The sequence below is a fragment of the Lepisma saccharinum genome, chromosome 7, assembly GCF_977018435.1.
Source record: "Lepisma saccharinum chromosome 7, izLepSacc3.1, whole genome shotgun sequence".
Lineage (NCBI taxonomy): Eukaryota > Metazoa > Arthropoda > Insecta > Zygentoma > Lepismatidae > Lepisma > Lepisma saccharinum.
The window spans coordinates 15038699-15058609 of record NC_139235.1 but is presented as its reverse complement, the minus strand read 5'-3'; the positions used below and the strand labels follow the sequence as shown (position 1 = coordinate 15058609).

General features: G+C 42.1%; 1 protein-coding gene across 2 annotated transcripts in view; it reads right to left on the bottom strand.

Moving 5' to 3' along the window:
• The window catches only part of LOC145990145 (lactadherin-like), a 299516-nt gene extending 279884 nt beyond the window's left edge, over nucleotides 1-19632 (bottom strand). Inside the window, exon 1 of one of the 2 annotated variants that reach the window (XM_083125812.1) lies at nucleotides 19437-19632. The gene's annotated coding sequence lies outside the window, so the exon portion shown is untranslated. The remainder of the gene's footprint in view (nucleotides 1-19436) is intronic. The other variant, XM_083125810.1, reaches the window with a different exon arrangement.
• Between the last annotated feature and the right edge of the window lie 279 nt (nucleotides 19633-19911).

The following is a 19911-nucleotide window of genomic DNA, read 5'->3' as shown; positions in this document are numbered from 1 at the left end:
TGCTCGACTATGGTATCCGTTACGGCAGACAACGACGGTTTAATTTTCACTTCCACGTTCAACTGCTTGTAGTTTTCGTTGAGTTCTTGCAACTTGGCACCGAAAGAGGCCAGCGTCGATTCCTGCGTGGATTCCAGCACTCCAACTTGATCTCTGATGTTGACGACAATATTCTGAAGGTTCTCGACTTGATTCAATTTCGAGCTCTTCTCGGTAAGATCGTTCACGATGCTTCGCATCTCTGTAAACTGCGTGTGAAGGTCGGCGACGCTCTGCGAAGTGGGCAGCGTCGACACCAGCGAACTAATTTCGTCTCGAATCTGTTCCACGTTCCCCGTTTCCGTTTCTAGTCGTTTCAGCATTCGAGATATGTTTCTTTTCAAAGCGTGCAATTCTTTGGAGGTGGGGAGATTGGCCACCCTACTCTCGAGATCGCTCAATGAGCTTTTGATGTCGCTCGAATCGGATAGTGCCGTCACCGCCGTTTTCAATTTTTCCAAATCTTCGCTCGAAGGCACGCTCGTCCGTAACGATTCCAAGTCACCCTGTATGTTGTCGAGTACGTGATGAAAATGAGCGAGATTCGTTTCGACGTTCAAATTTTCTAAATATTCGATTTTCTGCTGAACCGTGCTTAACGTGTCTTGAATGCTCGTCAACGCTCTTGCTTCAGCGTAAATATTTTTAATTTCTTCGTTGATCAATTCCAAGGACGCCTGAAGCGTAGCGATAGTGGTTTGAATGTGTTCGAAATCTTGATACGCCTCCAATTGAATTTTTATGTTCGCGACGCTTTTACCGATGACCTGCAGTTCGTCCGACGATGGTAGGTTCGTCATTGTATCTTCCAAAGTCTGCAACTTGGATTTAATTTCTTCCAACGTGCTGGTGAATTCTTCTTGTAATTTGGAAACGACGACATGCAAGCGTTCTGCGTCTATATCGTTCACGACGGTTTGAAGTTCAGAGAAATTCTTTTCTATTGCGGAAGTTCGTTCTTCGATTTCGAGTTTCAATTTTTCCAAATCTTCATTTTTCGATTGAAATTGCTGTAATTTGGCCAAATCATTTTGAAGCGAATCCACGCTCAACTGTATATTTTGAACGCTGTCGTAAGAAGGTACGTCGACATAATTTTTTATCAGCGTCTTCAGTTCGGAATCGATTTTCAGAATGGGGTCGAGACATTGCGTTTGGAGCGTAGCGATTTCCGACTCTAAACTTTTGTTTAAGGTCTCCTGCAAAGCAATCAAATCGGTCCTCAACTTCTTAACGCGAATGTCCAACATGAGAATCTCTTCTGCGTGGTCTACACGCTTGGTGTTGCCGAAAATGTCGTTAGGCATTTTTGGTTAACGGTTATTTATAATAGGATAGACGATTCGTAATTCTACGAAGACAGGAATGAGTTTGTCGTAATCTCCGAGGAGTTCCATGTAAAGATAATCTCCTGCAGACACATCGTACGTAATGTTAGAAAGCATCTTGTCGTGCTTGATTCGAAAAATGTTCTTGCCGGTAGAAATTTTGATTTCGCCTACGTTTTCCGGATTCACGGTGATCCGAAGTTTCCCGTCGATCGGAATTTCGTAGAAATGTAAATTGTTATTGAAGACGTAAAACATCTTGCCCACATCGTCGTCCAATTTCGTCCAAATACTGTTGAGGTGAACGATCAGTAGACCGTTGAGTTTGGATAACATGGAAGGTAAGAGGTTATTGGAATTTGGTGGTGCACTTTCCATGTTGATCTGTTTCCGGAAACCAAAAAGATTCATTGTCCTTGTTAGTTATTTAAATTTTCTATATGCTGTGCCCCTTTGTAGATCGAATAAAAAGAAGAGAAGATTTTATCTACGGCGATGCAATTCAAAAGACTCGAACGTGTAATTATGTCATTAGATCAGGATGAAGAAGAAAAAAATAAGAGTTGAATTTAATGAGGCCTCGTTTAGAGCGAGCTTAACAACATAATAACAACTTCCAACTTTTCATCCCCCGAGGGTTTCTCTTTTTCTCCATATGTTTTTGAAGAATGGTAAAAGACACAGCGGACTTTATGGCTATGGGGTTACGGTTAACACACGTCACATTTGTCGCTTCCATTACAGTGGCCCCACTCTCTCGTGTGGACTTGACAATCGAGAACACGTAACTTGTTGTCTCTGGCATCCAATGCGACCTTGGTTACGCGCGTCGTGTACAGTTCGTGTAATTTATTCGCAATGCGATGATCTGTGCTGAGTTGTCTTTTACCTTGAAACAGGCATTCCTTGTAGTCTTTCATGCTAAATTTGCTGGTACTTATTTTTCCTACCCCTTTCGCTTTCTTGATCTCTTTTTCTTCTGCAATCTTGACGCAGTACATTTTGGCACGAAGCCCCGCAAATTCGCTGATGTAATTACCAGCCGTTTCATCTTTGAACTTTCCTATGGTCATTTTATTTTCTGTCGAATGCAAGTGATGGCCTGATGGTAAGTTGCTACAATCAAAAAAGATGCTTCATCGAACTCAGATCATGTTCGAGGCTTGGTGTTTGGATTAGAAAAATGAAGCTATCCGTATCAATGTAACATATTTGGATGTTATCTCCATAAAAGGGTTGAAACTGATCGTAGTACGATTGGTACATGTGTAATTTTGATAGTTCAAGGACGGTGGCACCTATGGCAATCGGCTTGTTGAGCATCACTTGCTTCTTGTTCTTCTCGACGAATACTAGATTCTCGTCGAAAATGGTGAAGTTTTTGAAGTAGGGGGACGCGACAATCTTCTCAAATTTCTTTTCGTCCGTGACCAACGTTGCGTCGATGTAATTACGCACGTTCTCCATCGTCTTGCCGTAGATGGCGTTATTGAACAGTTTGTACAGATCCTTGTCTGCAGGCGATGTCGATTGCGCTCTGCGTCGCGTGTTCTCGGCTATGTACGGTTCGAGCCACCTACTCTGTCAGAACTTCAATCCTCTATGTACTTTCTTCAGCTGCAAGCCGTGACTCACGTAAAATTGGAGGAGTCGGTAGTGCAGAACGTAATTCCTCTTGTTCTCCATGCTTAGTATTAGTTTTGGCTCCGATGATCCTCCAGGTGGCTTCTCTTTGGTAGGGGCCAGGGCCAATCCGTGATGTTTCTCGTGAAGCGTTTCGGGATAATCGAGATCCACTTCCAAGAAACAGCCCCATTCGTTATCTTCGCTCCAGTTGAGAAAATCCTCGCAGGAGAGTTCCTCTTCGGTCATCCACGCGTAGTCGCTGATGGGAAGACACTGGGACATGGAGTGGCCGTACAGGTTGTTGACATCCCAGTAGACGATGTAGGTGTTGGGCTTCGATGCATCGTAACCAGGCGTATGAGGATTGTTTGCCCGAGCATGGCGTCGGGGACATTGGACGATGCCACCGCGTATCGCACTCTCCATGAATGCATACTGTTCCTTCTCTGCGATGAGACCCAGTTCCACGTTGGTGTATTTCATCATCGATTCCCAAGTCAATCCCGGCGTCGTGAAGAAATACGCAGGATCCAACTTGTAGATCGAGATGCATCTCTTGCGAAACGATTCGAAAATGTCCATGAGGAGAGTCACGTCCAATTTGAGATAGAGATCGTGATAATCACGAAAAGTTTGGCAATTGAAGGCCGTCCACACACTACGAGCGTGTTCGTAGTCCTCTTCGGAACAGACGTCCTCCGTGAGATGGAAATAAAATGCCTCCCGGGGTGGAAGTTCCGCCTCGTCAAATTTGTCGAAATCGTTGACGTACTCGTAGGGGTAGACGCCCTTGCGACGCAACAGATTCAAATTCTCATCTCTCCCCGAAAAACATTTTTGTTTGGTGGCCACAAGATCTTCGTCGCCAAGTTGAGCTGCAAGAGTAGCGAGGCTGGAGGACAGGAAATTGTAAGAGTCCAGGATTCTAACTTCCACACTTCCTCCTTCTTCGAGAGGGATCCACACTCTCACTGTAATATACTTCTCGCTCGTTCTCGGAATGATACTGATTCGAGTCGTTATGTTGTAGAGCTCTTTGACGAACAGATGCGTGTCGTACTTCTCCGTGTAGTGAAGAAACACGGCAACGAAATGCGACTCCTTAATCTTGAGATTGCACGAATTACAGATCGTGCTCAGGAATAATCCATTCTGATGGTCATGGTGTACGACCTTGTGATTTTCGGGGGTGAAAGCCTGGTTACACTCCGCGCATCTTGTCGTCGCGTCATGTCTCCGCTGTTGTTCCGTCGTGAGAGCAGGTGGAGAAACGTAAGAGCCTTTCAGGCTGGGTGCAAGTTCTCTCGCGCATTCCGCTATCTTCTTAACAAAATATTTTGCCGCATCGGGTCCGCAATACAAGATGACATCATTCAATTTTTCTCCGTAGATGGAGAAACTACAAGGCTCGTGGTGAAAAATTTGTATCGTGCTTGAGGTAGAGGGATCAGGGTTGCAAGACGTCATGGGAACTTGGAAGCTTTCAAAGTCGGCATAAAGGACAGCGGGATGGTGGAGAAGAGCCTGGTGTTTCTGAAATTTCATCTTGGTTCCGGGTTCCGGCATGACATCTTCGGGTTCTGCATTCACGGAGCCAAAACACTTGTGCTGTTCTTTCATCTTCTTACCCCCGCGAAAAATTCTCAAACATCGATCGCAAATTTCGATCTTATCGTGATGCTTGCTCATCTGTCTTCCTACTAATCGTGAGAAATTCCGTATCAAACTGTAACGGTCATCTACAAGCAAGAGTCGAATTACATTATTCTGGCTTCTAGCAGGTCTTAACACACGAATGTTGTCGCAATCGTCAACCCCAAACACAGAAATATTGATATCTTCTCCTTTTTTCTCTCTATAGTTTTTTTCAAATTGATTTATCTTATTCAGAGGCACAGGATAGGAAATTCCTCTCATCATATTCTCGTATCTCCCCTCATATCCTCTGTAATTGGACAGGCGTTGGGGGGTCATTATTATTTGCTGGGTGTAATGCGGCGATGACAGACCACAGGAAACTCTTCGCATCGTTACTTTGTATGTTCAACACTGCATTTTGCTTTTTTTTTTTGCTTGTTTTTTTGAGCGCTGCGTAACGGTTTAAAATTGCAGACTCGAAGCTCTAACATATGATTCTCACCGCAAAGACTCCATCCACTCCCACGTCCTTCAAAGTCTTCTTGTTTTTGTCCCAAGTGGTCGAATAGCCGTGTCACAATCTCATCAAGATCCTCCTTATTGTCATCGTGTAAGCCTTCGCACCCTACGTAAAAGCTGAAAGTGCTTGTCTCGGATGAGACAACTTTCTCATACATGAGGGTCAAGACGAGATGAATTTTAATTGAAACATTGACGAGGCAATCACGTAATTGATCAACTACCAGAGATTTCACATTGTCGAGGAAGGTGCTCGAGTCACATTTTTCGTCACCTCCAGATTTATACGTCATGATGCGTGCACTTTTATTCAAAGCACCGCCTTCATGCGCATCAATGCGAGATTTCTTTGCCGGGGGGCGACATCATGTTCAGGTAGACGACATTTTTTCAAATGCCTGGCAATATTGGGTTTAGAAATTAATTTTCCACAGTTACGACATGCCACTTTCCCGCAAAAACCGGAGGGACCTGGTTGCGGTTCCATTTTTTTCTCTGTTATTTATATATACAGAGAAATTTTTTTGGGGGATTGTGGTGATGGTGGTGGTAGGGGAAAGCGCACTGAAACAGAAGGAAAAAAATAGATCAAAAAAGCTGAAAAGTGCTAGATATTTTTTCCTTACACAAAAATGCATATATATATTAGACGCGAACAGTGTGTGCACTGTTGTAGGAGGTGTGTGTCAATTTTTATGACTCCTCTCAATATGTGCGTGTGTGTGTGTCAGACGCAAAACAAAAGAAATATATATCGTGAAAACAAAATAAAACACACTTGAAAAAAAACTTACCTTTCAAGAGAGATAGAGAGACTTCAAAAAACTTGTAGCTCTCTAAAACTTCCACGATGATATATGTATACTGTCAGACAAACAATTAAGAATACTGAACTGCCACGATTGACGTTCACCTTTCAAGAAAGATAGAGAGACTTCAAAATAAAACTTGTAGCTCACTAAAACTTCCACGATGATATATATGTATACTATCAGACAAACAATTAAGAATACTGAACTGCCACGATTGACGTTCACTATGATAATGATGTACAAAAAGAGAAACTGGTGTGTTATATAGGAACGGGGAGTTTGTTGCCGTTTGTGCTTGCCGAGGGTGGAGTCGTCCACTGCGGAAGCGGATGGCAATAAACACCGTTGACAGTTCCACCTTATGCGTGTTTGTCATGGTATTCGATCATTTTTCCTCAACCAGATTCACCTCGGGCGGAAGCAGATGCGAGATGATTAGGTTCGGGGAGTTTGTTGCCGTTTGTGCTTGCCGAGGGTGGAGTCGTCCACTGCGGAAGCGGATGGCAATAAACACCGTTGACAGTTCCACCTTATGCGTGTTTGTCATGGTATTCGATCATTTTTCCTCAACCAGATTCACTTCGGGCGGAAGCAGATGCGAGATGATTAGGTTCGGGGAGTTTGTTGCCGTTTGTGCTTGCCGAGGGTGGAGTCGTCCACTGCGGAAGCGGATGGCAATAAACACCGTTGAGGCTTCGCATAGGATTATCGATTTATGTTTCATGGAATAATCTACGTAAGATTCCAGCATCGAGAACAATTTTTGGCAGCATTAGCAATACAAATCCAAACTCGTGACGATTTTCGCCGCCACGCACCCTGGCGAGGTTATAGGGGCCAGGAATCCTAAAAAACAACAATTATTATTTGTTTGTTTGCGTCACAATACGGAAATAATAAGAGGCAGGCGCGCGCGTGTGGCACATCGTTCCCCGAGAGAGGTTTACAAAGGTCACGATATATAAACATTTTTGGTCCCCCGGGGGTTGGAAAATTACGATAAGGTGCATTCATCCTTCAAAGGATGAGAGGATGAGAGGATGAGAGGATGAGAGAATAAGAGGATGAGAGGATGAGGGGATGAGAAGATGAGAGTGCATCTTTCACTCATCACTGCTTTTCTGCGCCGTGAAACATCGTCAGCGCAATAAATAAGGCGCGGAACGTGGGGAGAAAGTGATACACACGCGCGCGTGTGTGTGCGTGTGTGTGGCACATCGTTCCCGAAAGAGAGAGGTTTACAAAGGTCACGATATACAAACATTTGACCGGGACTTGGAAAATTACAATAAGATGCATTCATCCTTCCAGGATGAGAGGATGAGAGGATGAGAGCTCATCTTTCACTCATCACGGCTTTTTTTGCGCCGTGAAACATCGTTGGCGCAATAAATCAGGCGCGGAACGTGGAGAGAAAGTGAGATTTTCAGGTTTTTGTGGTCGTTTGGTCAAGAAATCAGAGTTGCGGTCAAAGGTACAAATACTATCTACTAATGAATATGCACCAAGTATAAAATCCTGATCATCTTACAAAAACATATTTTTTATTGTGTTTTCCCGGATTTAGGGGGCTAAAAATAACAGTCCACTGGCCAGGGGTGTCCATCCCTCCAAGGCCAATGGCGCATCCCCCAATATCATGTAATGCGTCCCCCCCAAATCATATCATTCGCGCTCTCAAACCATATCGTAATCCCCACAAGGTATTTAAATACGACAGCGTGTCTATCGAAATTAGGGTCATTTGTTCAAAGACGGCACCCCTAAGGACTTTTCTCCTTAATAACAAGAAAATATTAATTTTGAAGAAAAAGCCATTTTTTTATTAACACTATTGTTATTTAGGTTATCAGAAAATACAGGTAATATCCACTAACCAAACATCCTGTCTGCACAATAAATCAAAATTGCAGGTAGTGTAAAGTAGGCCGTTTTTACAAACATGTGTCAAAGTCGGCCCACCGTTAAAAAGTTGGCTGTGCAAAGATGGACTCCCCCTTAAATGGTACTCCGATATATGAAAACTTACATTAAATGTAATAAACAAGTGAAAAAAAACGTCAGCATTCCATATTCCATGTACCCCACTATAAACCATCATTATCATCACTATAAACCATCACTATCACCACAAACAGCACATATTCCAACCTGGACTCTATCTCGCTCAAAACAGTCTACCAACCCTAGCAATCAATCGTTACACTTGAACCAATCCTTCCCATCACTTGCATTGTAATAATAACCGCCACACTTAGAACAATGGTTTTTACTACGTTTCATTGATATTCCTTTCCCTCGATCTGCACAACTCTTTTGCGCCTGAGTACGTTCCTTTTTTGACTGTTCATGCTTCCCTTTTGCTTTCTCTATGTATTCAAGGGAAGTTAACTCTTCAGAACATGCACATCTGCGTTTCTTCTTGTGCCCAGCAGTATCATTATATCTGCAAACCGCACCATGCTTGAATTTCCATTCATGGTCCCACGAGATGTTGAAGGCATGGGCTCGAAGGTGGAGGTTGAGACATGTGAGTTAGCCCTAGATCGGACTGGAGATTGAACAAGGCCAACATCGGCGTTGGGACCACTGGATGAAGTGGTTGCACCTGTGGATGAGGCTGTGACATCGTCTGCAGTAGCCCTAGGTCTGTCAGTAGTATCAGCGATGTTGAAGTAATGTGGTGTACAGGGTGTACAGGGTATAGACCTGTGCTCGACAACCCGGAAACAGCCACGTCTACACTGGCACTTTTGTTGCTTACAGCAAAAATAAAGTTCACACAATACAAAAGTACGACTTACACTAATTTGGACAATTTTGTTTCTGGTCGCCAGTGCATGCTCCCGCCTAAACAATCTAATGATAATTACCTGGTTATGTTATGTGCATTCATGAAGGAGGCGAGCCTTGTAACTCTTGTACTACATATCATTGCAAGACACATATTTATTAATCTAAATTCACGACATATTCCACTAGCGTAACAATATTAGTGGGGACCGTCTTACCCCACATGGCTAATGCACAGAAGGGGCCGCCTTACCCCAACGCGTATCATGCAGCGAAAACAACAAACGAGAAGCTTGTACGTTATGGAATTCAAACCAGGAAGCAGCGTTGTATGCTCCACACCTCATCTAACACACCTATAAACATGACTTTTGTACAACTACAGATTCGCTTGTTTATCTAGAGTTTTTCATTAAGCAGAGAGTTATATCAGCCATTTTGATCGTTATACTTTTATCACTTATCTTTGTATTTATGAATATGCAGCTGGATGCTTCATTTAAACAACACGGAGCTTATGTTACCCCATTTCAGAAAGCCTCACTGCGTGTTGGAACAGGCACCGTTAGCTCCAAATTTCGCCACGTGCGACGCTGCACAACAAAACGTTGCAGGTAGGCCGTCTTTACAAACTGGCCGTCTTTGAACAAATGACCCTACCTTTTTTACTTATCTTTCCTGAACACTATACTTGATCTGCCCCTCCTCCCTGAACAGGGATGCCCATCACTCAAGACCGCTCCTAAAATCGTTTATCATAATCGAGAATATATCTTGTCTTGTAATGCAGCTATAGTATAAAACTTCACACTCACCTCAGTAAAGCGCCAAACACGCATGCTCGCAAAGAAAATTTTTATATCCATTTCTTTGCAGGTTTTCAAGAATATTAATTTAATGGGGTGTCAATACTTTCTGAAGATCCCGAGATATTTAGTCTTTTCCAGCTTTTCTACTGGCACGTTCGGGGTAGGAAACGTGTGGATATCATATCCAAAATTTGATGTTGGAAGACTCTCTTCACTACAGAAATCTCTTGACAATATAAGATTTAACACTTTATCAAGAGCTTCCTATCTCCCCCTTTAAATGTAATACTCAATCCTACCACCAAAATGTCCATGCCAATTTTAGACTTACTGTGTTGATATTGAAGACTGAATTTTGCCTCTTCCAAAAAATTAATTCTGTGTCCACACCAGAATTTCCGCAACAGTCTAAGAAAATAGTAATACACAAGAATTGGATACCCCTTCTAACTAAAATACCCTCGATAATAATCTAAGACCTAGAATTGGATACTGCCCCCCAAAGTTTAATTCAGAATCCCCCCCTAGAACCCATGTGTTAATTAAGACTTAATATGGAAGAGTTGGATATTTTTCTCTTCCCTTCATTTCGATAATACCCTTAAACACTTTCTTTTCTTCATCGAATGGATTAAATATGGTGCATTTAAGATGTAAAATTTTTATATATTTTTTGGAAAATTGTATAAATGTTGAATTTTATATTATTTGAAGGGAAAAATCACCCACCCCCCTGTGGGCGCCCCTGCTGCTGGCTGTTGCACGCTGCAAAGTGCAAACACCCGTTGGAATAGGGAAGGGGGTGAGAATCTGCAGGCAAAGGTTTGCCAGTAACCTCCCCAAGGTCTCGAGTGGTTTCTTGCATCTGTGTGTACTTTCTTGTTTTGAGTGGTTTTTGAAGCTGTGACGAGACAATGAACGGCTTTGCTAATTTTGGATGAGAAGTTAGTAGTACGTAGTAGTGCGTATTATGAGTACGCAAATATTAACGATTATTATATTAGTTATTCTTAATTGCTTTTACGCCATTTATTCGTCTTGGAGAGGCAAATAGTGGTTCGGATTCCACTTTAAACTGTAAGTGCACTCCCCATTAGACTATCTGTGCACAAAGTGGACTTAAAACAAACTCGAATCGTAAGAACATTTTGAAAGGAATTGCTCATTACTCCACAGTGCTATTTTCCTCCAAAAAGGGTAAAAAATAATATATTTCTAAATAGTGCCATAACCATAATTTTAGGTATTTCTTGGAATTTCTAAATGCTCTTGTATCGTGTGACAAAGGGCCGTATAAAATTGAGGATAAACAAAGTTTATAATGCGAAAGAAATGGTGTGAATATCCCTCTGGGTTTTTCATGTTATTATCGATCAAATATAGGGTAATAAGACTTTGGTTCACCTTGTATAATAGATTCTTGCTCTCTTTCCAATGATTTAATTCATAATGCGCCTCATTTGAAACGTCGGGTATCTAAAGAAAGCAAAAATATAATATTTATTGCATGCCACATTTAGAAAAATAGTCAAATGTGACTAAATGGGGGAAAAACAGCCAAAAGAAACGGTATATATTTACAATACCGGAAGTATCTCCGATTTGTTTGAAATTCGTTATACTTTAATTTTGGCCTCCTAATCACGAATGTGCAGTTAAAATTTGGCGCTCACGTGTAGAAATTGCAAGAAAACAGCTTCAATTCTCGCAATCATTCTCCGGATAGAAGTATGGGAACTATATTTGTTGATATGGACAATTGACGTTCGCAATCAGTTACCGTGTATACAGCGTTGCCACAGTGTTGACTTCATACTTGGAGAGCACGGATCGTGTTAGAATGGCGGAAGGGAGCAGTAAAAAAGTTGTGAATGTTGGACAGATCGTTAGGTGCAGTGTGGAGGAGGATGGCCGTGGGCTAATTAAGAAACTTATGGATTTCGGTGTTTTGCCCAAAACGATCCCACAGAGAAATGCGTCGAGGACGAAAACGACAGAAGTGAAAGTGACAATCACGATTTAGAAGAGGATGTGGAATGCAAACTGATTTCATTAGAGGTAAGTTTAGCAACAGTGCATGGATCGTAAAATTGCAGGATACGAAAATGGCGTCTTCGATGAGCAACGTTGGCCGTGCAAGTGCTACGAAAATACGATTTCTTATCGGTTCCTTGTCGCAATTACCGGAAAACCAGGGTTTCGGAGCGGAGCGGATCAACGCTCCGACTGTTGCCAACGCTCCGGAGCGAGGAGCGAGATTCTAAGAAATGGTTCGCTCCGCTCCGGAGCGGAGCAGCGGGAATCGGAAAATTTCTCGCTCCGCTCCGGAGCGAGGAGCGAAATTTTAGAAAATGGTTCACTCCGCTCCGGAGCGGAGCGCTATCTTGACACGCTCCGCTCCGGATCGGAGCAGAGGAAGTTGGAAAATTTCTCGCTCCGCTCCGGAGCGGAGCGATACCTTGTGACGCTCCGCTCCGGAGCGAGGAGCGATATTCTAAGAACTTGCCCACTCCGCTCCGGAGCGACTCCGGGGCGCTCCGAGGTTGGATAATACGAGTGTATATAGAAAACTAACGATCAAAGGTTCCGAGTACATTAGTAATTTTGTTTGTGAAATTTGTACGGCATTTGAAAATCGCCCGTTATTGTTGTTATAAAACTGATTATTACTAAAGCTAACGCCACGGAAACAGTCCAGAAAAATTACGTCACTCACCTACAGTGTTGCCAATAAGCAAGGAATAATCCTTACACAATACACCAGGGAAGGCACAATCAACCGCATACGTACTGTCCGTGACTGTACAACGCGCAATGTGTCAACTGTGAAGCGTAGAAGAAGTGTGGCAAACCTGGAGGGCCAGGGGTGTGGAGGAGGCAAGGGGAAGCTTCGATCTTCACTGGACTGTTTTCGTGAAGAGAGCGATATTATTATTATTATTATTACATTTTCATTATCACTTTTACTACTCTACTACTACTTCTGGGGACAATATATTTCAATAGCAGGTGTGCCACATGTGGTTTTATAAGTTGAGAGAATGGAACCACTCTCATTTCCTGCCACCAGGGATCGCGACTGAAACTCATTTCGGTTCAACTTCTGGTTCGGGATAGGCATATCGGCCCGACGTTACAGTCCACGCCGCGGGAGAAGTGAGTTATTCCTGAATATTGGTTCGAGTAACACTGGCGAAATTACTGCAGAGAATCCATTCGACCTTCTAAAAGGCCAGAGGAAAGGCGAAGCAACTTGTACGGAGGAAGATAAAGGCTAATAGGTGTTCATGCAAAACACTCGCTGGTGCATGATTGTCATATCTAACTTTCTTTTACGCTGGTTATGTATGATACTTTGAATGTAGCGAAAGGGAAAAGTTTAAAGTAATTGGAAATTCAGGTTGCTAATTTTAACTTTTCGATTTTTGAATGTATGAAGTTGAAAATCGGAATCATGCTTATTAATGTTACCGTCGGCCAATAAGGAAACGTTTTAATTTGAAATACAGAGTTTTCATATCTAACTTTTTAAAAATCCTGACACTAGAAAGTTGAAAACCGGCTTAACCAAAAATGTAAGTTGCCACATTTGGTTTACTTTTATGAAGGTATAAAGTCGAAAATCGGAATGCTGTTCGTATACAGCCGAACAGGGGAATTTAAATAGTATGAAATACAGGGTTGTCATATCGATTATTTTTCCCAATTTTAAAGGCAGGAAGTTGAAATAGGTATTTAATGGTTACATACGTATACTACTGCAAAAATTACAAAATGTCTGTTTGCCATATCTAACATTTCAAGTTTGTAAGCAGTAACCTGGAAATAGGCATGGTGGTTATAAGAAAATTGAAAAATTTTGGAAAGACGACGAATGGAATGTTGCTATATTTAACTTTCTGAGTCTAGAAAGCCAGAAAACGTATACGTATAAAATTAATATTTTTTGTATTGAGTACGTTGTACACAGCAAACTGAAAGCAAGTTTTCAGTAATGAACAATGTGTAGTCAGCAGATAAGTCGAAACAAGATGTATAAACCTTAATAACCGTGATAAACACAAAAAGTAATATTATCTACTTGGATAGGGTCATGTCCTGAATTTTATGGTTTCATTTTGAAAAACAGGGCTGCGAGCAATACGTGCCTTCCTCACTGATGGCATTTGATTTGATTTTTGTAACTTAGCTTTGAATTTTGGCTAATCGCGACGATGATAATGAGAGAATTGATAAATGTGTACTGAAAAAAAAAGTAGCGCCCTGTACCCCGATAACATAGTGGTAACAACGTCTCCTTGTAATGAAAGGGCACTGGGATCGATACCCGGTGGAGGGACATAGTGGCTCGAATCCCACTTTAGGTAGGATTTAAACTGTAGGTCTATTCTCGATGGCGTATTGTTGAGTCTTAAATCCACCAAAAGTTCATAACAAAAGGCATTGTTTCAACGTATGTTGAATGTATAATTGCAATGTATCGGGTGGTTATAATTAAAGTGACGGTGTTCAGAGTGGTACAGCACGGGCTGTAATGAGAGTAGCAGTCTGAAACTTCGTAGATATGCTAATGAAGCAATGCGCTCGCGAATTATGCAAAAAAAAAAAAAAAAAAAAAAATAGTTCCAATTCTCGCCACCAGGGTAAAAAATGGCGCTGTAAGCAGTCAAAACTTGATATAGTTACAGGAAAAACACTATAAATCGCAGAAAACAATACTCTTTGTAATAAAATATCGCTACAATTTCACTATTCGAATTACATGAACATTACTAAAGGAAAAAGCAACAAGCTTCACCAACCACAACCAGGGAGCTCACACAATGGTTAGGCAATGTCACAGACTTTGACGTCAGAGTTACGGAAAATTCCACGTTTTGACTGCTTACAGCGCCATTTTTTACCCTGGTGGCGAGAATTGGAACTATTTTTTTTTTTTTTTTTTTTGCATAATTCGCGAGCGCATTGTTTCATTAGCATATCTTTGAAGTTTCAGACTGCTACTCTCATTACAGCTCGTGCTGTACCACTCTGAACACCGTCACTTTAACTATAACCACCTGGTATATTGTGATAAATTAATCCTTAAGCAAATATACATTTGTAATTCTGTTTAACAATAAGAGATGTCACTTTCCTTTAAATCTATTCACAAAATCATAAAAATACAACTCGGAAATTCATTTCCAAATGAACAACCTCTTATGCATATCTTTTACGTATGTGTGTGTGTGTGTGTGTTTTTTTCTGAAATCTGGCAAAGTTCTAATAATGTATTCACTTCATAAATGTCTATTACATAACAGAAAGCATCATTGGGTATTCAATATCAGACGAATAATGAATTCCATGGGAATATTTCAACGAGTTCGTGGATTTGAGTTAAGCTCACAACGACAAATGGTGTTGGTTTGACCCGCGTTAATGTCATTGGTGTTTCCTTTGTGTTTGTTTCTCTATCACAGTATAATTCTTTTCCATAGTTTCGGGGTCCTATTTTTTTACCGACTTATCTAGGATTTGTTTAAAATTACGGATCATGAGAAATGTACGATTAAAGGCAAGGTAAAGTCCGGAAAAAACAAATTGAAACTTATACTTAGTTGAAAGGACAATTGGTTATTGTTGATTACAATTATAGAAATAACTTTATCGAAATACTTGGTTTTATTTTACATACATATTTGTAATTCCTTTTGTGCACCATTCCATTCCTACTTAAATATGTAGACTATAAATAAAAACTCGGCATGGTTTCCTTCATTTCATTATTACAGTATAGATCTTCCATGATTCTCGTGGCTTATGATGCATAGAATTAACAATTACGGATTTTTTCCTTCTTTTTTTGTTCTTTTATATTGATTTAACAAATCTAGTCACCTTATTATTCTATTAAACGATACTGGTTGGAATGATTTCTCCATTCGCATGGACGTCCGGAAATGGAGGGGGCCACGCCACCCGGAAATTAAAGGTAATCAAGAAGTACATATTTCACGCATATAATTTCATTTCAGTCACAGTAATATATGTTAATTATTGCAAGGGCGTTGCAGGAACATGATAACTTCAAACTGTAGAATATTTTTAATGGGAGTAATACTATTTTGGGGAAATTCTGCCTCATTCTGCCCCCCTCCCTTGGACAAATATCTTGCTTGTCCCTTCCTGGAAAAAATCCTGAAGACGTCCATGTATCAGCGGCGTTAAAAATTTCATTAAATGTCCATACATCACCGTTGACAAGCACACATAATATGCATGTAATGATACAAGAGAACACAGCTTTTAAAGGCTTCTTTTTATGACAGTGAAGAGAAGAATAACACACGCAAGTAATACTTTTAAAAGAGAACAATCTAGCCAGAATTGGTGTAGCATAATTCTAATACAACTGGCAACACTTGATCTGTCTGGCAAAGGCGATGTCTCTACCATGTACGGATAAGTCGAACGCAACGTACAGCGCAGCGAACGAAGTTCTCAACCCCGAAAGCACACACAAACAAGTTATGTACCAGTTTCACCCTCCTCCCCTCTTGAAACGGGCACAAGACCAATGAGCTAGCCGATTGCACTGAGTCACCTGCAAGGAACACGGAATACGGCACAAAACGAAGCTGTCTGTTGTATGGGGGAGGTGGGTCGGAAAAATCCGTAAAGCAGAAAAAATTGATTGCTCGAAATTATTCGTAACCCATTCAACACATAACATTCAAACTCTTATATCTAAGAGTCACAATACAAAATTTGAAATACCCCACGGATCCCTGACGTCATAGGGTGCTGTGCTGTAGAGCGACCACAAACAAAAAAGCTTCGGTCAAAAGTCCCCGCGCACCTCCTCCTTCACCCGTTCGACTAGGGCCATAAGGAAGCATGATTCACTGTGTCCCTCCCATCCAAGCGAGGGCGATCATACAGACAAACAACTAGAGTACGTGGAAACAGGACTGCAGGCTCTTTTCCATATGGTCCCATTATAACCACTCCGTCACGCAAGTCGGCTTTAACGCGCCCATTCCATTATTCATAGTTGCATTACAGCATTCGTGTAAAAAAAACTCCTAAACGGATCGGAGCGTGCTGTCAAAAGCACAACGCTCCGGAGCGGAGTGCTGTTGCCTCACGCTCCGCTCCGGATCGGAGCGTGCGTCTAAAAAATCTGAACCACTCCGCTCCGGAGTGGAGTACTGCTGCATCACGCTCCGCTCCGGATCGGAGCGTACGTCTCAAAAAGCTGAACCACTCCGCTCCGGAGCGGAGTGCTGTTGTATCACGCTATGTCCAACGTGGATACGGGCAGCACGGTGCGTGCGGGGCGATGCGAGCAACGCGGCAGTCGTATCCGATCAAACCTGTAGTCAGAAATGAGCCCGTCCTACGTAGACACGTGAAGCGTGCGATTCGTCCGCTCGCAACGCACGCAACGTTTGATTTTCAAACAGGTTTGTTTTGTATCGCATTTGCCGTCCGGTGGCCAGTCGTCAAGAAAGATGGAAGGGCTTATTGCAGAAGTGCAAAGAAGAAATATGTTGTGGGATAAAAGAAACCCTCGTTACAAAGATCGTTTAATTGTTGATACGGAGTGGGATTCCGTAGCTGAGAGTACAGGAATTAATGATAACAAGCACCATCCAATCTTTTCACAATATAGTCAAAGGTGTTTATTGTCATTCTTGTGTACTGATGAAATGCATTTTCATCTGCTCGTAGCTGCGGATACAGATGATGAAATTCTCCATACGACAACCTATTTCTGAAGATTGTGTGCGTCTTTTGTCTGTGACGTCTCTTGTGTTCTTTCAATATTTTCATTTTAATTACACTACTTTCCATTAATAGCACGGAGCGCACCGAACTGGAAGCCATGTTCGTCGCAACTGCTCAACACAATCGTACGCAGTAACGTTGGACACTCCCTGCGTTCACGCACATATCTGCGGTGCGGCGCTCGCATCACACCGCACGCACCGCGCTGCCCGTATCCACGTTGGACATAGCGTCACGCTCCGCTCCGGATCGGAGCGTGCGACTCAAAAGGTCGAACCACTCCGCTTCGGAGCGGAGCGTGTCTCTCAAAAAGCTGAACCACTCCGCTCCGGATCGGAGTGCTGTCGTACCACGCTCCGCTCCGGAGCGAGGAGCGGAGTAGAAATGACGCTTCGAAGTCGTTCCGGAGCGCTCCTTTAGTACGCTCCGCACTCCGCTCCGAAACCCTGCGGAAAACCAATGACGGATAGCCCCAAGAATCATTCACGGTAAGGTTAGGTTAGGTTAGGCAAGCATAGTTAAAATTTGGGGTCGTAGCAATATCAGGGGCGTATATATCGTTTTTTAAATATTTGAAACAGAAAAATTTCCGGTAAATAATGAGCAATTGTGCAGATCGCGGACCACTCAATTTCGCTTATTTTGAAATTTTTACACGTGAGCGCCAAATTTTAACTGCAGATTCGTGATTAGGAGGCCAAAATTAGTGAGTAAGCCGAATTTCAAACAAATTGGAGAAACTTCCGGTATTGTAAATTCGCTCCAAAGAAAATGTTTTTCATACCGTAATAAGCTCCTACGGGTTGAAAATAGATTGATTGATTGATGTTTTAAGTCCAATTTATGCACAGTAAGGCTAATCGGGACTGAACCTACAATTTAAAGTGGGATCCGAACCACCATATGCCTCCACCGGGAATCGAACCCGGGACCCCTTGATTACAAGGCGACGACGGTACCACTGCGTCATCGGGAAGGCCCAGGGTTTGAAAATAGAAAATGATAAATTTTCCAAATATCACCCCAACACAGAGTTTAAACAGTATCAAATTCAACACGACCTAATCATGAACTGTACTCTGCAATTAAATGAACAAGACAGAAGAAAGAGTACTTTCTGCTTTCAGATTAACATAACAGGCTATACCACATGCACACATTCACAGGTATTAAATTAATGCTAAACTTCGCATTGTCTATTGAAGTCTTAAAGTACTTATTGTATTTTTTTACTATCTCCAATCCAATCAATCACCTTTCATCACTTCCATTCCATATCCGATGGCTTAGTGTTAACGTCGCCGCCTTGTAATCAATGGGTTCCGGATTCGATACCCGGTGGACGCAATAGTTGTTCAGATCTCACTGTGAACTGTAGGTCCAGTCACGATTAGCCTATCTGTGCATAAAGTGGACTTACATTCCATCACCTCCCCCCCCCCTTCCGTAGATTGTCACTCCACTAATTTTCCTTACTGTACTTCTCTTTTCCTGTTTTTCTTTCTAGCTTATTTTTTCTTTCTCCCCTCTCTCTTATTCTTTCAATGTTTCCTCTTTCTTCATCTATCTTCCATTCCTTTTCCTTTTAGTTTTCTATATCTCTTTGTTTTTATGTTTCCCTTCTCTCCCTCTTCATCTCATTTTCATTCTTTTTCTTCCGTACTTTCTCTATTTTGTTTTTCTGTTCCTACCACTTTCTTTATCCTTCTACACGTTAGTGGTGATATATTGAAATTGATGAAGGAACATTCACAAAGAACATGCCCAGTCGGGATTCGAACCCTTAGATCCCTGACGTTGTAGCACTCTGTGCTAACCACTCCTCCACGTGAGCACAGGGTGGCCTAGACACCACCCTCACCCGCCCATCGGCAAGGCATCTGGTTCTCATTGAGCCTTCGAATTAATATTGCCGACACTGTATTACGAAGATGGTAACTGTCACTGACAGTACTGAGTTTCAAGTTTCTAGTATTAAGTGTTTGATCGAATGAAATCAAACGTAAGATCCCTAAGAAGTAAGAATAAACGAGTTTCAATACGGAACATTTCCCACTTGACTGCTGTCAAAATTTAATTTATCCAAATGTACTCACGTGCTTCGGCTTCATTGAGCAATCTATCGAATACTCCCAACCATTTTGCAGCACACTTGGAACTTCACGAAGACATGACCTTGCTCTTCCTAACCACAACACTAATTTGCAAATCAACATGCAGTAACACGCAACACGGTACACACGACCAGAGCCACAGCATGAAGAATACTACCGCCGACAGGGGGAGCAGCATACGCGATAACCCTGGACTCGTAACTCCGCAAAGCAGGCTTGCGCACACGATTTGGTCACTGGAGATAACCCTAGCAGATAACGCACATAACAATGTTCTTCTAGAGTTTCCAAGGCCTTCACATTCATCTTTATCCCATTTGGAAAGAAGTGAGCGCTTAGGATTAACACTGACATGAACGTTGTTGCTTTTTAGCAAGCTGAATCTCAGTGTCACATTAAAATGATTAAGTGCTTCGTGCTCTTTTGCCCCTCAACATCTGTTGCGCCAGATCTCCTG